We start from the raw sequence: 11,554 nt of genomic DNA, 5'->3' as shown, positions 1-11,554 counted from the left end.
CCAATGGTTGGCAAGTCGACTCCAAAGAAAGCATGAGTTGACTCTCAGCGGAACACAAAGAAAAAGTCAGAGAGCATTTTTGGGACTCTGAGATTCGAGTCGACTCCCGCAGTACGCGAGTCGACTCCGAGACTCCGCGATCATCAACAGACAGAAGATCAAGTTACTGCCTCTGAGATCCGAGTCGACTCCCAGACAGCTCGAGTCGACTCCAAGACAGCTTCACATCAAAAGGCAGAAGACCAAGTTTCGGAAACTGAGAGCCGAGTCGACTCCGAGGAAATTCGAGTCGACTCCAAGACTGGACGAGCCAAAAAGACAGAGGATCGGGAGTTCGGGCTCTGAGATTCGAGTCGACTCCCAGGACAGTCGAGTCGACTCGAGTGGACAAAATTCAAAATTGGATCCACGGACTTCAGTGGATGAGCCGACTCCAAAATTGCCAAGTCAGCTCCAGAAGTTGGCGAGTCGACTCCGGGTCAAGACGAGTCGACTCCCAGTCGTGAAGGCAACTTTAATTCAAATTTGGAACAGTTGCCGAGTCGACTCCGGAAGAGTATGAGTCGACTCCCGCTACAGTCGAGTCGACTCCTGATCGCACGAGTCGACTCCAACCCACCAACGGACACATTGTCAGGCTGTGCAGAGTGTGCAGAACGGGCAGAAAAAGCACTCTAACGGCTAGTTTCCGTGGGGGTTGGTTTAAATAGCCACAGAGGACTGTAGCAAGGCAGAGAACACTCATTCCACTCCAACTAATCAAGCATTCAAGCTCTGCAACGTGTTCTTCAACGAAAAAGAGGAAGATCTGCATTTACTGCATCCACCTACATCTTCCCAGCAATTAAAGCCTCCTCCTCCTGCATTCAAGTCGACTACTCATTCAAGAGGAGACCAGAAGTTTAAGAAGCCATTCCTCTTCTCCAACCTAAAAGCGTTTGAGGCTTCTTAACTTCATTTATTGTTCATATTGCCTTTTATCTGCTTTTGAGAAGCTGTATTTTTCTGTTTCTTCTTTTCATCTACACATTGTATTTGCTTGGTTCAATCGGGGGATTGAATCAAGGGGATTGAGGTTGGTTGGTGAGCCGAGTGTAAAACCAACGTGTGTAAGGGTTCGATTGTGATCCCGGGAAAACAATCGGGGAGGTTCTAGTCGGTGAGCCTGGGAAAACCGACCGAGTTCGTTGTGAGCTCGTAAAACAACAAGTTTGGTTGTGAGCTTGGAAAACAACCGGCTGTAATCCAAGGGGGTTATAGTGAATTCCCAAGTGAGACTTGGGGAGTGGACGTAGGAGCAAGGGTTAGCTCCGAACCACTATAAAACTTTGTGTTTGTGATTGCTTGTCTCTATTCTTCTTCCTCTCATAACACTCACAGCACTTAGTAATTAATTAAATAACTTGCAATAGTTTTTAATTAATCATCCATAACGATTTAAATTATCTAAATCATTTTAAAACCCAATTCACCCCCCCCTCTTGGGTTGTCTATCTGGGCAACAGAAGCCCCCCACCTCCCAGCCGACCCCTCCCCTGTTTTATACAATGAAAACCTCCCACAAAAACAAGATTTCCTCACAAATTAAAACCAAAATTTCCAAACTAAAGATGCTGGAATTTCGCTGGGAGGAGGAGGTCGTCCGGGATGCCCATCTCGGCTGGCTGCGGGATGCCCAGTCGCGGGTTCTATGATTCTCGGACGCGGGTGCTGCTGTGACGCCGGGAGAGTGCTTGTGGACGGCTGAAATCCGGGAAGTGAATCATGGAAGCGTGGGATACGGGGTCGCATGCTGAAGAACAAAGATGAAGGAAGTTGGGAGGCGTGTGAAACAGGCGGAAGAAGGGGCGTTGATCGGGATGCTGGAGATGGAAATGGTTGCATCGCTGGAGGAGGCGGATTGAGCGGATGAAATGACTGGGACGCTCGGGCTCGGGCGGACGCTGTGGAGGAGCGCGATCTCTTCCGGACGGCCGCTGGGAAGATTCACGGGATGCTGGGACGAGTGAGCTGATCACGGTTGAGACGGGCGGACGAGTGCTGGGATGAGCTGACGAACGGGATCGTCCTGGCGAAGATGGAAAGACTCCGCATGGACGCTGTGGAGCGGGAAGCTTTGATGCGGGTGCTCCACGGACGCTTGGGAGGTGATTGCGGTCAAGACGGGAAGGGAGCTGATCACTGGTGCGGATGGAATCAGGATGCTAGGATTGGGTGCGGGAGATCAGATCACAGATCCTGGCTCACGGACGGCTGGAAGCTTGAGTTGCATTGCGGAATTTGGGGAGTCGCTTGGGTGCGCGGAAGAAGAGTCATAGACTCTGTTCTGCAGTTGGGAAGATGCATTCTTTTTAGATGAATTTATATAAAATAATGATAAAAATTATAATAAGTGCTAAGGATAATATTTAATCATGCAAATGTTAACACCTATTATTTATCATTATTTTGCTAGCATTAGGCTAATTTAATTGGTACTTAGATCGCACTTTTGTGCTCTCATCATACCCCCCAACTAGCTTATTGCTAGTCTCTAGCAATTCAGAGTAAACAATAACATGAGAGTACAAAAAGTGTTGGTCAATCCTTTGACTTTTTATTAAAGCTAAAGACATAAAACTAAGATATGTACCCACTTTTGTAGGGCATCACGACTGCACGTAGCACGTGCAACAAGCCGTTAAACCCCTAGGTTACCCTAGCGGACGAGTGTTGTCTCGTGAGGGTTTGTAGAGATGTTACCCACAAACATCATGAATGATATGACATGAGGTCCTAAATTTTAAGCTAATACTCATGTAACTAATATATATTTTTAACCATGGCAACTATCAAAGCAAGGAAAATATGAAAGTGTAGTGTGCATAAAAGAGGATGACTTTCTTAGAGCACTAATACCTCCACCACAACATAGCACTGCTTGAATTTTTAGGTGCACTACTCAAGTTCACAAATGTTTACTACAGTTTATTAGAGCCCGATCTATCAAATTTTCAGAATATCTCATGTTGTCTAAATTTATCAAAAATGGTTCGCATATAAAGAAGGAGCTATCAAGCCCAGCTAAACATCCAAAGTACACAGAGTTCCAAATTAATGGAGTCAAACCAGCCATTACCACTTGCCACTGGGTTCAGTCCAACCAACCTTATTCATGCTTATTTTTATTTGTAAACAAATATGACGATTACAATAGTCCAACCCCCTTAGGCTCTAGTAAGATCCATGTAGCGAGTTTTCGGCCAATGACTCCTGATCCAGTTGGCTCAAGGCATTAGGTGAAACACCCCTCGGGCTTAATTACTCGAACCAGACTACGCCACGAGGTCAGACTTGTCATCTTTTTTTTTTTTGCGATAAAAAGAGGAGGTAAACTGAACCATATAACGTGACTGCATCGTGACTATAGGTCAACCAAGGTCGGAACATAAGGCACTTAGGTGATCTAGCCAGGGTATTCAACCTCTATCTTTATATGAAAACCAAATCATGAACCTTATAGTACGGACAAGGATAATCGTACTTCTTTTACAGATACGGCTTAATAAAAATGCATTAAACAAATATGAACTCCTGAGGCCTTCCTATAATCATTAAGTACATGTGCGGGGATCTAATAATAGGTCTCTGATCAGTCATAATATGCATGTGTTCCTTGCCGTAATAGTTGCACAAACTCAATATGAAAATACATGTGCATTTGCTTAGAAAAGAAAGTAATAGAATAAATCAAATGCAAAAGCAAGGTTTTTTTTTTTTTTTTTTTTTGCAAAATATTTCCCTCCCCCCAACTTAAACATTGCATTGTCCTCAATGTAATAGATACAAGAAAACTATATATGAGAGACAGTAGAGAAAATAATATTGGAGAGAAGAGGAATACCTTGAGCTGTTGATATCTAGAAAATAAGACCTACAAAATAAGAAGAAAACTAGAAATAAAAGAAAAAAAATTAATTCTAACTAATATACAGATACCTTTGTCATCATGCTCAGTCGTAAGAAGGCTCCTCCAAGGAAAAAGAGTCCTCTTCATCTGCAAAATTCTCAAGAAAAGGTTTTAACCTATGTCCATTTACCTTAAAAATTCTACCATCCCGTGGATTCTCAATCTCAACCGCCCCATGTGGAAAAACAGTTTTTATAATGTAAGGACCTGTCCATCTCGATCGCAACTTACCAGAAAACAGATGTAAGCGGGAATCATATAAAAGAACCTTTTGCAAAGGTTCAAAAGATTTCTTTAAAATTGATTTATCATGTAAGATCTTCATTCGTTCTTTGCAAATTTTAGCATTGTCATAAGCATCTCTGCGAATCTCATTAAGCTCGTTCAATTGTAATTTTCTAGTTAGACCGGCAACTTGTAAATCAAAATTTAATTTTCTAATTGCCCAATACGATTTATGTTCTATTTCTACAGGCAGATGACACGCTTTTCCGTAGACTAGCCGGTAGGGAGACATGCCAAAAATGGTTTTGTATGCAGTCCGATAGGCCCATAATGCATATGATAGTTTCAAGGACCAATCTTTTCTTGATAGATTTACCGTTTTTTCTAAAATACGCTTGATCTCCCTATTGGCTAATTCTACTTGGCCACTAGTTTGCGGGTGATATGGGGTAGCAACTCTGTGGGTGACACCATACTTTTTCAATAAGGTCTCGAAAGGCTTATTACAAAAGTGTTTTCCACCGTCACTAATTATAACCTTAGGCATCCCAAATCGTGAAAAAATATTTTCTTTTAAAAACTTCAGGACAGGTTTGTGATCATTGGTCCTACAAGCAACAGCTTCTACCCATTTGGACACATAGTCGACACCGACTAAAATGTACTCATATCCAAAAGACGGTGGGAATGGGCCCATAAAATCGATGCCCCAACAATCGAAAATTTCGATAATAGTAATGGGTTGAAGAGGCATCATTTGCCTACGAGTTAGACTTCCAATACGTTGACATGGATCACATGTCCTGCAGAAGTCGTGGGTATCTTTGAACATAGTAGGCCAATAGAAACCACATTGCAAGACCTTTGCGGCGGTTTTCTTAGAAGCAAAGTGTCCACCACAAGCATCAGTGTGACAGAAAGAAAGTACGCTTTGTATATCATGATCCGGTATGCATCGTCTAAAAATTTAGTCATTGCAATATTTAAATAAATAGGGTTCGTCATAGTAATAATTCTTTACTTCGCGTAAGAAAATTTTTCTATCTGTTGACCCCCAATGTTCTGGCATCCGGCTTGTAACAAGAAAATTTGCAATATCTGCATACCATGGCATACTAGAAAGTGCAAACAACTGCTCTTCAGGGAATGAGTCCTTGATGGAAAACTGTGGCACTGAATCATGAAAAACTAGCCGTGATAAATGGTCAGCAACCACATTCTCTACTCCTTTTTTATCTTTGATGGTGGTGTCAAATTCTTGGAGTAGAAGAATCCATCGTATTAGGCGTGGTTTGGCCTCTTTCTTATCTAGCAAATATTTTAGTGCTGCATGGTCCGTGAAGATAACAATAGGAGCACCAAGGATATAAGAACGAAATTTGTCTAATGCAAATACTACTGCAAGCAATTCCTTTTCGGTAGTGGTGTAATTCATTTGAGCATCGTTTAAGGTTTTGCTTGCATAGTAAATGACGTATGGCTTATTATCCTTGCGTTGTCCTAGGACGGCTCCTATCGCATAGTCGCTAGCGTCGCACATGATCTCAAAAGGTAATGACCAATCAGGTGGTCGCACGATGGGTGCAGTGCTAAACATAGACTTCAACTTTTCGAATGCCTCCTCACAGGTTTCAGTCCAATTGAATGGTGTATCAAGGGACAGGAGGTTACATAATGGTCGAGCTATGACACTAAAGTCCTTGATGAACCTCCTATAAAATCCGGCGTGATCCAAAAATGATCGAACATCTCTAACCGTCTTGGGTGCAGGTAGCTTAGCAATTAAATCGATCTTAGCTCTATCTACTTCCATGCCCTTCGATGAAACAATATGTCCTATGACAATTCCCTTTGGTACCATGAAGTGGCATTTCTCCCAATTCAATATCAAATTCTTTTCTATACATCGAGCTAAGACTGCTTGTAAATGTGACAAGCAATCATCAAATGAGTCACCAAAAACGGAGAAGTCATCCATGAACACTTCCAAAAACTTCTCGTTCATGTCTTCAAAGATGCTGAGCATGCATCTTTGGAATGTTGCAGGTGCATTACACAATCCGAATGGCATTCGTCGGAAAGCAAATGGGCCAAAAGGACAAGTGAAGGTAGTCTTCTCTTAATCTTCTGGTGAAATTTCAATTTGATAATATCCCGAATAGCCATCGAGAAAATAATAGAAATCATGCCCTGCAACTCTCTCCAACACTTGGTCTAGGAAGGGTAGAGGAAAGTGATCCTTTCGTGTGACCAAATTCAGCTTTCGGTAGTCAACACACATGCGCCAACTCGTCGGAACACGAGTTGGAACCAGTTCACCTTGTTCATTTTCTACCACCGTCAAACCCGACTTCTTAGGAACGACTTGAGTAGGGCTTACCCACTTGCTGTCAGAAATTGGATAAATAATACCCACGTCAAGCAACTTGAGGACTTCTGCCTTAACCACATCTCTCATTGTAGGATTCAACCTTCGTTGCATTTGCCTTGTGGTTTTGGCATTGTCCTCCAAATATATCCGGTGCGTGCAAACTAAGGGGCTAATTCCCTTCAAGTCGGCAATAGACCACCCTAAGGCTCCTTTATGATTTTTTAGAACACCAACTAATTTTCTTTCTTGGGTATGATCAAGTCCAGACGAGATGATTACAGAAAAAGTGTCTTCGGGTCCAAGAAAAACATACTTAAGTTCCTTTGTAAGGGTTTCAATTCGAGCTTGGGTGCTTGCTCACGAGATGGTACTATTTTCACCTCTCGAGACGACAACTTCTCAAATTTCCCTACTTTTGGTCTCCACCCAGTGACCATCTTAATATCCAGATTATCCATAATAGGTGTGACTGACAAATCATCATCATTGGTTCCATTAGGACACCAATCAATTAAGCTATCATCAAATGGGTCGTTAATTGCTTTGGCTAACAAATATTCTTCTGCAATGGTTTCAACCCAATCAACCTCCTTACTCTCTTCGGGATCATTGGGTTGTTTGCACACATTAAAAATGTTCAGTTCTAAGGTCATGTTACCAAAAGAAAGCTTCATGACGCCATTCCTACAATTAATCAATGCATTAGAAGTTGCAAGGAATGGACGTCCTAAAATGACAGGAATCTGAGATTGTGAGTTCGAAGCCGGATGTGTGTCCAATACGATAAAATCGACAGGAAAATAGAACTTGTCTACTTGGACTAATACATCCTCGATAATCCCTCTTGAAATTTTAACTGATCTGTCAGCTAATTGCAAAGTGACGGAGGTTGGCTTCAACTCACCTAAACCAAGTTGCTCATATACAGAATATGGCAACAAATTCACACTCGCCCCTAAATCTAACAATGCTCGCTCTATCCTAAAGTCGCCTATGATGCATGAGATGGTTGGGCAACCTGGATCCTTAAATTTAGGGAGAATGTTGTGCTGCAAAATAGCACTCACATTTTTAGTTAAGAATGCCTTCTTCTTAACATTTAATCGGCGCTTGACAGTACACAAGTCCTTCAAAAATTTGGCATATGAGGGTACTTGTTTAATTGCATCAAGAAGAGGTATGTTGATCTTTACTTGCTTAAAAAGCTCAAGAATTTCAGAATTAGGTTCGAGCTTTTGCAACGGCTTTAACCGTTGTGGAAAAGGTGGAGGAAAAGGACATTCAACTTTCTCGGTAGAAGTTGGGACCTCAACTTCTTCTTTGTTCCTTTCATCGACTTTGGGAGCATCAGAATTAGAAGTGACTCGCGGTCTCAATGGAACGGTCTGATCAATGACTTTCCCATTACGCAAAGTCATGATGCTCTTTGCATGTTCTGTATGCGAACTAGAAGAAGCCGTATTATTACTACCGTGCACTTGTGGATTAGGTTGGGGTTGAGCTTGAAGCTTACCCTTCTCTTGGGTACTTAGGACGGTAGTCAACATTGACAATTGGTTCCTTATATCTTCAAAATTTCGAGTATTTTGAGCATTGATATTAGCTTGACCTTGTAGAAAAGTTTATATAGATTGCAAGGTATCCTCGATATTCGGCTTTTGGGAGGGTGGTGATGCAAAAGTAGGATGTGCAGGTGGAGGCGCTGAATGGTGTGACTGTTGAGGATGATCATTTTTCCACCTAAAATTTGGATGATTCTTCCAACCAGGGTTATAGGTATTCGAGTATGGATCGTTATAAGGCTTTTGGTAGGAGTTCATAGCATTTGCTTGATCGTGCAAGACTTCTTTGAATGCCGGTATGGTGGGGCAATCTGTAGTGGTATGACCCGACATATCGCAAATACCACAACACTCGTTTCTAAGCTCTATAGTCTTGACAGGCTCAATCTTCCTAAGCTCAATTTCTTCTACCTTCCTAGTGAGGGCTGCCATTTTAGCATGAAGATCATCCTCAGTTCTGAGGTTGTAAAGGCCTCCCTGTACAGAGCTAGTAGGCTTAGGCAAAGACTTGTTATTTCTATCCCCGTTATCCCAAAGTTGGGCAGTCTCCGCAAGGGAATCCAAATACTCCCACGCTTCATCAGGGTGTTTTTCTAAAAATCTACCATTGCACATGGTCTCTACAAACTATTTCAACTGTGGAGATAAACCTTCATAAAAGAAGCTAATGGTTCTCCAGGTTTCGAACCCGTGATGAGGGCATGAGAGAAGAAGGTCTTTAAATCTTTCCCAACATTCATAAAATGTTTCATTATCTTTTTGTTGGAAATTGCTAATATGTCTTTTCAAAAAGTTGGTCCTTTGTGTGGGGAAGAACTTCTTTAAAAATTCTCTCTGCATATCTTGCCAAGTTCTTATTGATCTAGGTCGCAAAGAGTTTAGCCATGTTTTGGCCTTATCCTTTAGAGAGAAAGGAAACAATGTCAACTTGAGGACATCCTCGGTGACGTTTGGCACTCTAAATGTAATGCTCAATTCTTCAAAATTCTTTAAATGAAGATACGGACTCTCAGATTCTAACTCGTGAAACTTGGGAAGCAATTGAATTACCCCGGGTTTGATGTCAAAATGTCCTACATTATCAGGAAAAATTATGCATGAAGGCTGACTAGTCCTAGTCGGTTGTAGGTATTGTCTTAGAGTCATAACATGGGGTTCACGTTCTCGATCGTAGTGACTTCCCGCATCTTCATTTAAATTAGCCATCTCACAAGGTGTGAAATATTGAGAAGGAATTTCAAGGGTATGTCCTAAGGGATGATCTAAAGTTGTACGACTTAATCGACCGGTATCGTCCCTATTCCACTTTAGCATGCAAAATATTTTCCTCTCTTTTTTTTATTTTTTTTTAAAAATATAAGTACCAACTAAAGATAACCTAAAACGACACCCTAAAACAAAAATCTATTCACAACCAAGCATGCAACAAAACATTACACCTCAATTTCTAATATTTTTCTTAAATTTCTAGACAGCTCCTAACTGGTTTGAAGAGGGCACCTAAGCCTCCAATCTGGTCTAATGAACCGAGTTGACCAGGTAAGCTTCCAGGTAAGTGGAGGGGTCACGATGCGTTCGCAAAGGTCCCACTTAAAACCCACTTGCCTCGAACAGATGAACAATCTTCCTTATAGGGACAAAGCTTGCCTAGATATCAACTAAGCCACAGAGCGAAATTGGTTCAACTTTCGGTGGTCTTCGTCCTATTGAGCTCGAATGTCCTTAGGGGCCAACGTCTAGTTGATTTTAGTTAAGCTTAGGATATTTATGTACTGGGGTGATTTTTGGGCTAAGGACGAGTGATGAAATCCCGACCTTATCTTTTTAAATGGGTTCAGCCCTTAGAATATTTTATGCTGATGCCTTATACTATATGCAACAATCAAGAGATCTTTTTTTAATGTTTTATGACATGACATTAAATTTCATTGAATAGGTGATCAAGCAAATTATTTATTTTTTTTAAATTTTATGAGTTGAAGTTTGAAATTTGAATTCTGAAATTTAAAATTTAAAATTTGAAATTTTAGTTTTTTGTTCTTTTTTTTTCAATTTTCAATTAGCAACAAGGGTTAATGAGATATAATAAAATTCTGATTCTAAAAAAAATTAAACGCAGAAAATTCAAAATAGAAATCAGCAAGGTTTTATATTAATCTAATGGTCTTAAAAGTCTCAGACGGCTAACAACGTGTCTTGCACTAGCGGACCAAATTTGAGTCAAATCAGACGGCTAATTTCTATGATATCAGAGTTCGATGCAGACTGTGTAGGGAATTAAAAATAGTAGTAAAGATTTTTTTTTCTTTTCAAAAGACAAATACTAATTACTAAGGTACTAATTAAATCTAAAATTATACTAATAACTCAGCCGTTCCCCGGCAACGGCACCAAAAACTTGATGATTTCGAAAAATTGCTCTCCCAAGTGCAGGAGAATCGCACAAGTAATATAACTCGGAAGTCCGAGGTCGATTCCTCAGGGAACGATCTAAAGATTATTAGCGTAATTTTTAGATGTATTTTTCAGTTGATTTTCAAAAGTTAAAAGCAGAGGATTAATAGATAATTAAACAAAGTTCAAGAATATAGAGAAAGCTAGGGATCCGGAATCCTCCTTGACAATATTACTTTCAATAAATAAACTCGGCGATTCTTGATTAAAGATTAATATGATAGAGTAGTTCTAATCATGGAGTATACAATCTGAAAACATGAATTCAACATCTAAGTATTTATCGTGCCGGTTACGTCTACGACAAATCAAACATCGAAACAATCCATGCATCAATATATATATAAACCATAAAAGATCTATCTAATAAATAAATATTCAAGAATTCAAAACATACCAATGGATATAAAACAATTAGAATAAAAGTTTAGAGTATACTTGATGAAAGCAACATGACAAGGATTCATCCATCACCCTTTGCCAACGGAATTAGCAAACCATTACAAACATCAACATCCCTCCCTTTCTCACTCTCTATTTTTTTCTTCTTTTTATTTTCGGAAACAGGGCATCCCCTGTTTCCCTTTCTCTTCTTCTTTCTTGTTTTCTTCCACTGCAGCAGCCCGGCGCCTCTGTTTTTCTGAATGAGGGATCCCCCATTTTTGTGTGGGAATGAAGCCCCCACCTCCCAGCCGACCCCTCCCCTATTTTATACAATGAAAACCTCCCACAAAAACAAGATTTCCTCACAAATTAAAACCAAAATTTCCAAAATAAAGATGCTGGAATTTCGCTGGGAGGAGGAGGTCGTCCGGGATGCCCATCTCGGCTAGCTGCGGGATGCCCGATCGCGGGTTCTATGATTCTCGGACGCAGGTGCTGCTGTGACGCCGGGAGAGTGCTTGTGGACGGCTGAAATCCGGGAAGTGAATCACGGAAGCATGGGATACGGGGTCGCATGCTGAAGAACGAAGATGGAGGAAGTTGGGAGGC

General features: G+C 41.0%; 1 non-coding gene across 1 annotated transcript; it reads left to right on the top strand.

Annotated features, from left to right (window-relative positions):
* The first annotated feature begins 8,792 nt into the window (after nucleotides 1-8,792).
* On the top strand, nucleotides 8,793-8,901 carry LOC120106151. Its single transcript, XR_005508376.1, has one exon. It is a non-coding gene; the product is annotated as a small nucleolar RNA R71 (small nucleolar RNA).
* The last annotated feature ends 2,653 nt before the right edge of the window (nucleotides 8,902-11,554 follow it).

The sequence above is a fragment of the Phoenix dactylifera genome, unplaced genomic scaffold, assembly GCF_009389715.1.
Source record: "Phoenix dactylifera cultivar Barhee BC4 unplaced genomic scaffold, palm_55x_up_171113_PBpolish2nd_filt_p 000479F, whole genome shotgun sequence".
Lineage (NCBI taxonomy): Eukaryota > Viridiplantae > Streptophyta > Magnoliopsida > Arecales > Arecaceae > Phoenix > Phoenix dactylifera.
Note: the sequence above shows the minus strand (reverse complement) of the source record. Positions and strands in the feature narration are given on the sequence as shown.